Below are 7,306 nucleotides of genomic sequence, written 5' to 3' on the forward strand. Positions count from 1 at the left end.
AAGACAACCGAGCTCCCATTCACGATCCTAGGGGAAAGTTCAGACCTAATTGGACTGGTCCTTATATCATTAAATCTATTTGGTTAGGTGGAGCAGTTCTTCTTATGGATCTAGATGGCCTAGAATTTTCACAACCGATCAACATAGACAAGTTGAAGAAATTTTACCCTTGAGAGGCTCGCTAGGCCGAAAACCCAAAAGGGCGACCTAGGAAAAAGTTAGAGCAGGAAAAATTAGAAATAGGGAAAAACTGAGCTCGCAAGGTTAAAAACCCGGAAGGGCGACTTTGGTAAAAGTTAGAGCGTAAAAGGAGAGAATTAATACTCGAGTGAACCTGAATCGAACTACGTAAGGCCAGATTCCCATATTCGGGATACATAAGCAACTTTATCCCAAAGTTCGGCCATAAGTATCTCCAATTCAACAGCCCTGTCTGATCAGGTCATCTTTGTTCATTATCTGGTAGCTTGATTGCAGTCTTCGTCGGTTGTGATCTTCATTTTGAGAAGAATTGGTTACAATGAAGAGCAGCAGTGGTATGCAATCGAGGGCAGTTATGATTTACAGATTTGGGGTTGTACATCTTGAAGGTTGATTCTGTGCGTGTCAGGTGGTGATCATTTTCGAAAATGGTTTTTGAAAGTTTTAATAAAAGTGGATTTTTGCTCAAAATTCACCTTTTACAACTTAGACCATTTTTGGACTAAAAGGATAATTTTTAGTGCTCATAACTTCAATTTCATTGATTTCAACATTTAAGTACATTCTTCAACTCTCTGATACAAATCAAAGTTGTTTTTTACATAAAACTTGAAAAGAAAGGTTAAAGTAATAAACTAGGGGCATAGATGAGTCAGGTGCTCCTACGTTTTCTGCCCGTGATTGTGGAAGCCTCTACAGTCGAAGTTAGCCCAACCTGTGCCTCCCACTCAAGCCAAGCCAAGCACTCGCTAGAAAGGGCATAACTGACACGAAGGGCAGGGGCCAGAAGCTCTCTTGTTCTCTAAGCAGTAAGGTATAGAGTTAGGTTTGAAGCACGAATGGGAAACAGAGCCGGATATTCTACTCCCTCACCTGGACGAATCTGCGTATGTCCAAATTATCGTCTGAACTGGAAGGAGAAGTAGAACACGCAGTACATCAGACCAACCAATTTAGCTAACTGCCAAGCTGCCAAGTCATGCCCTAGCTCATTTTGGCTAAATCAAGCTAGGGGCAATGCCAGGCTATGTTTGTTGCAGACCTGCTACACATCTAGTGGTACCACCATCCCTCGTTCGAAAAGTCCACTAGCCGCTCAGAAAATAAATAAGCTCGAGCTGAGTACTCAGGGCAAGGGTCCACTACTTTCAACTTATCCACGAGCCATATTTGGGGAGAGATGAAAAATAAGAGAGATTAAAGAATAGAGAGATGTACGTTGAGAGAAAAGTAAAGAAAAGGGGTTTAAGAGAAAACAGAGCATGAGCGCTGAGTGATATGTAAGGCATATATCATAAAGGGTGGGAAACATTACCTGAAGAAGTAGTGGACTTCCTGCAAACTTGGTGGTCTCCTGTCGATGAACAACGTCCAAACCCATCAGAGTTTTGGCCAATGTTGCGCCAATGCAACTCTTACCCTCTTTCAGGCCGTGTGTCACTTCGATCAACCGGATGTGAGCTCTATCGAACCTAGGGGAAAAGAGGAAATATGCTAACATACATAAACATAGGGCATGTTGCCAAAAACCTCGCCAGAGGAGGTCACCTCTGTCCCCAATGTTAGAAAATCGATGAATCAAGTTGAGTATATCCAGTTCCTCGTCATGGGCTAAAGATTGAGCTTCGTGCAAAGTAAGCCCACGCATTCATCCCAAAGCTTCGGCGTGGCCAAAACGGGACTGAGGCATGATTTCCTCATCGCGCTGGGTTTCCATCAATGCCCGAAATTCTTCAAGAGTTGGGCACATTCTGAAATGAAATACATATGTAATTGTGTCCTAGCATCGGGCCGCAACATAGAGGAATGGAAAGCAAAGTGGAACATGGCTCAACGAAAAAAGTGCGTTTATGTTAAAATTTCAGAAATTTTCCTTTTCGGTGTCGTCTAAAGTGGCTATCCAATCCGTGAGCCTTTCAGCAAGAAAACTCTCCATTAGTGGAAGAAATAGCAGCACAAATGAAGTTCTGGAGAAGAAATCACGAAGGGAGACCTTTTGTAGAAGATAAGGCAGTGAGTGGAGTCCAGCTGTCACATTTCTGGTGGACTTGCACATTTATGGCCGGTAAGCCGGCCACCATTTGTGGCTGCCAGCCTCCTTCTCTAGCCTGCCGCCCACTTCTGGGTATGGTAGTGCTGGTGGTTTGGTTTTGTCTTGGTCTTTGTGAGTTGAGGTCTTGTTTTGAGTCTTTTTCATTTTCGCAAGTGTGTATATTTGCATTTAAGTTGTTTTTACTTTGCTTATCGAGCTGTATTTTGTATTTTGTATTTTAGTTCTTGGTGGCTCATTACCCGGTTAAGAACATTGTTTCAATCAAGAGTTCTTGTTGCATATTCCACTATATTTCCATTTCATGCAAATATGGTGCTCATGATGCAAAAGCAACAATACTTTTCAAAAAAAAAAAACTGCAAGGTTTTATTCCGATCATGCTTTTATTTACAAAAGGAAGTACAAGTTTTAAAAAGTAGAAAATAAAAGTAACTAAAGCTATACATGTGCCAAGCTACTAAACAAAAAGAAACTAAGCAAAAATGCTAAAATCGACGCCAGTCGTCTCAAGCTCAAGAGGCCCTCTTTGTCTTCTTCCACGGAGGGGAGGCAAGGGCATTGTCTTCGTCTGCACCGCTGTCAGCTCCTGCCTCAGAGCCAGCCTCGGCATCATCTCCGCTCCCTGTACTCAAGCCAGTGTCATCGCCTCCGTTCTCAAAATCGAAATGTCAGCTCACTACCTCCTCTGAGTCATGGGTCTCAGTGTTATCCCCACTCAATATCAGCTCTAACTCGACACTCTGACTCCAAGCACCCCTGCTTCTGCCTCGGCCGTGTACTGGGCCCTGTCTACCTCTTCTCCCTGTTGCCAAAGGAGATGTTGCTGGTGCCGCCGCTGCTGGTGTCCTTAGTACAGATGGGACTTGGAGAATAGTCAACAACATATCAGATGCAATGTATGTATACAAAAAGAGTGCAAAAGTGAATCAGTGTGGTGTATGGTGGTGTGACAGTTGCGATGTGTGTCAGTGTATTGTGTATTGTGATGGTGTAGTGCACAACAGTGTAATGGTAGCAATAAAATGCATGTGGAAAACAGAAAAGATACTTGGATACTATGGAGGTCAAGCAGTGCATCTCTCCTCAATACCATGCCGGACAGAGAAGCAACTAACTCGAGTAGGCTCTCTAATACTCCACAGGTGGTTGTAAGTGCATTTGAATGATCAGTATCTGGAGTAATTTGAAATGGAAAATACATAATGCAAATTGTAAAGTGTGGTCCATACTTGAGGTGCGCTTCGAGCTCTGACATATCCGTGCCCCGCCTCTGCTGGCTCAATCGAAATTTGGTAGGTTGTCCCAGTCAGTTAGCAGCATGTGAGTATAGTGGGAATCTCTAGCCGACCGGTCACTCGCCCAGTAAGAGGGATTCCTCTAGTATGGGCCCTGGTTGCCCGAGCACCTACCGCAGGAGCTCCTGCTACCTCGATTACGTGAATGTCCGTCAGAGGGGGCATAAGATGGGTATGGATAAAGGTCATGTAGTCGCCCTCCCCTCGAAAGAAGTCAGCGTCCAAGCCCACCATAAACTGGATGACTGTCTCGACTGGCAGACTATCCGTTGTCCTCATCGACGTCGGGGGTGGCATGGGAACAATCGGGACAAGGGAGCCTGTGGTCTGGCTTATAACACACTCACTCAAAAACCAGGCTCAGCAGACCGGGCCCTCTAGCAAAATCTGAAATCGAGAGGTGTCCCAGGCCTTGGAATATAGGTCCCTCACCCCAGCCGGCATCGTCGCCCAGGGCTCCCATGTGATCTGCAAACAGAGAATGTACAGATTGTTAGTTGCCGTCAGTTGTCGAAGTATGCATCAGAATAGTTCAGATATTGAAATATGCATCAAAGCAGTAGTGCAGCAAGAAATGACTGTGAGTTGTGAGTTACCTCATCGGCTGTCACTGTGTCGAAATAGCGGTGATAGAATATGAAGGTAGTATCGTCGTGGCTCCAACGCCAACATCGACCATTATATCAACGTGAATATGGCACCATGGGTGGCATCTCCTCCATAGGCTCTGAAGCCAGGGCCGGGAAATGGGCGTAGACCCATAACTATAAGGAACGGGCACTAGTGTTATCAAATGCTGAAGATATGAACAGATGCAAAAAGTGCAAGTCAAAAAACACAATGTATAAACAGAAAGCATAATGTATGAATAGATGCAGAAAGTACAAAGCAGAAAGTATAGTGCATGAACAAATATCAAATAGAGATCTGAAGCAGAAAATGCAAAGCAGAACGCATAAATGGAAAGTGCAGTGTATACCTCCCAGGCTCTCTAATAGCCTCCAACTCGATCTCCTCTTATGCGAGACGTGTAGCTAATATAGCCGTAAAGGGTGGCCAGGCCAACTCCACCCCAGTCATAGAATCGCACTCAGGGTAGAGTCACCAAGGCACTCAGCATATATAGTCCCACGGTGTTCCACTTGTTCGCGAACAAGGTGGTATCGAAGAGGAACATTAGGAAGCCCCGGGCATACTACTCCACCTCCTCCGGCGTCTTGGGTTCGCTCCCACGGAACTGCTCAATAAACCAAATGTACCGCACCATAGTTGGTCTGTACAGGGGTAGGCATGCTCCCAGCAAGTAGATCCATCCAGCCTTCCACTCCCTCATGTCCATATCGTATGGAATTGGATCACCCCTACTTTTAAGCCCGTAAGCACGGCAAAGTCGTAGAGAGTCATCATCATCTCCCCAGTAATATAGAAGTGGAAGGTGTTGGTGGTGTCCCACCACCTCTCTACCAGTGCACCAAGAAGGGGGTGGCTCGTTGTATGCCGTGACAGTCCGACGCAAAATAGGCTGAGGCCAGCATCGTCGACAAGGCCACGAACCTCTGGAGGGAGCTCATCATACCACTCTTTCGTTATAGTAACCCCGTAACCCCTGTACACACAGGGGTCCTCCTGTGGCAGAGAAAGGGTGAATCAGCTGAGAGACAGTGATAAACAACATTCAGATAAAAAGCAATGCACGAAATAAAGTTAAGGAAAATGCAAGAATGCGTAAAATGAAGTTCATACCTCAGAAGCGCCATAGAAAAGGTGGGAGTGAGGCTCCCTCCATAGTAGCTCCTTCGATGCACCATGAGTGAAGTCACCGAAGCGCCTGATGCCTCCAAGTCGTAATATATGTGTGCGAGGATGGTATGTCATCGGATCAAAGGGCGCACCCCCACTAGTAGTGGCTTAGGCTCAAGCTCTAGAGCAAACTCAGCCTCAAGATCAGCCTCAATATCTTCCGCTACCCCACCGGTCCCGGCAATCACCAGCTCCTTATGGTCAATGGGAGGTGATGGAGGTAGAACCTCAGGAGGGGCGTCATCACAGGGAATCTCATCTGCCATCTCGAAAGTGGGTGAAAATATGGGTGAAAATGAAGAAAAATGGAGAAAATAGGGTAAACAAGAAAAAAGTCAAACCCTAGGAGAGAGAAAATGGAAGGAAAAAGTCAAAATCCGAGAAAGTTCACGAAACCCGAGAGAAACTAGAGGAGAACAAGCCTAGAGGAGTGAAAACCTAAGGAAAGTGGCGAAATCAAAATCCGATCGGTTCAAAATGTAGAGGACCAAAAGGGTTTTGTGAAAAAGTTTGTGCGGGGCATGTATAATGCATAAATCTAGAGAGAGGAGGCACCTAGAAAGAGAGAGAGAGGGGTCTCGGATCTGTGGGTGCGTGGAAATGAGGTATGGATATGTGTTTATAAATATCCAAGTCTGAAAAGTCCTTTTTTCCCCAAACTGGTATGGGTGGCCGGTAGGCCATCATTTGTGGTCGGGAAGCCACATTTGTGGTCGGCAATCCTAATTTGTAGCTGGCAGGAGCCCCTGATGGCCGACAGATGCCCCATGGCTCTTATTTGTGTCATGGTGCTACTTTGTGCCTCTGTTTCTCGAGAAATGTATGTGAGATTCACTGTTGGATCCAGATTGATTCATAGGATTCTCGACACTACATTCTGGTGCGTACATGTGTTCCACTTGCCAATGTGAATGAGGTGTATCCTTTTTTTAAAGCATGTTGCAATGCCTCCGAGAGGTAAATCGGAAGTTGTCACCGAAAGGGCATAACATCCAAAAATATTTTGCATAGAACATGTTTTCAATTTTGTATAGGATATGTTTTCAATAGTGCATAGAATGTACTTTGTTTCTTGCATAGAACAAGCATTTACTGCATCATATGTCGATTGTTTGTCTTGCATGGAACATGCATTATGAATCTATTGTACTTGCTCACTTTGTGCATCTATCACACTTGGTTTCTTTGTGCATCTATCGCACTTGCTCACTTTGTGCATCTATCGCACTTGTTCACTTTGTGTATCTATCGCATTTGTTTTCCTTCCTTTGCCAACATAGGCAAGCGATATTGTATGTACTGTTCATTCAGAGGAGTTTCTGATAAAGTCCTTCGTGTCATGGCCTGGGAACTTATATCGTTTTATAGATGAGATCATGAATACATCTATCGCGTCTATCTATCTTGTGCATCTATTGCATCATTTGGCACTTTTTATCTCTTTTGTTGTTCTTTTCATCTCAAGACGCGTGAAGTGCAGCCCTGGGCATGTTTTATCTAGGGACGCGTGAAGCGCGAGCCCAAGCGATTGTTCTCTTTATCTCAAGACGCATGAAGCGCGGCCCTAGGTGTGTTTTATCTCGGGACACGTGAAGCGTGAGCCAGAACGGTTGTTCTCTTTTCTCACGATGCGTGAAGCGCGGCCCTGGGCGTGTTTTATCTTGGGACCTGTGAAACGCGGCCCCAGCAATTTTTCTCCTCTTCTTGCGATTTCAACGTGTTGAGAGTATCTCAGGATGCGTGAAGCGCGACCTTGAGCGGTTTTCATCTCGAGATACGTGAAGCGCGACCCTGAGCAGTTTTCATTTCTCAGTTTCTTAGGACGTGTGAAACGCAATCCTGAGTGGTTTTGCTCTCCTCTTTTCATGATTTCAGCTTGCTTAGAATGTGCATGTTTAGTTTTTCCCATATGAAACCTGTGTTGGTTTTAAGCTTGAGGCTCATTCATATGTTGCAT

The sequence above is a fragment of the Camellia sinensis genome, chromosome 13, assembly GCF_055761805.1.
Source record: "Camellia sinensis isolate YWXY chromosome 13, ASM5576180v1, whole genome shotgun sequence".
Lineage (NCBI taxonomy): Eukaryota > Viridiplantae > Streptophyta > Magnoliopsida > Ericales > Theaceae > Camellia > Camellia sinensis.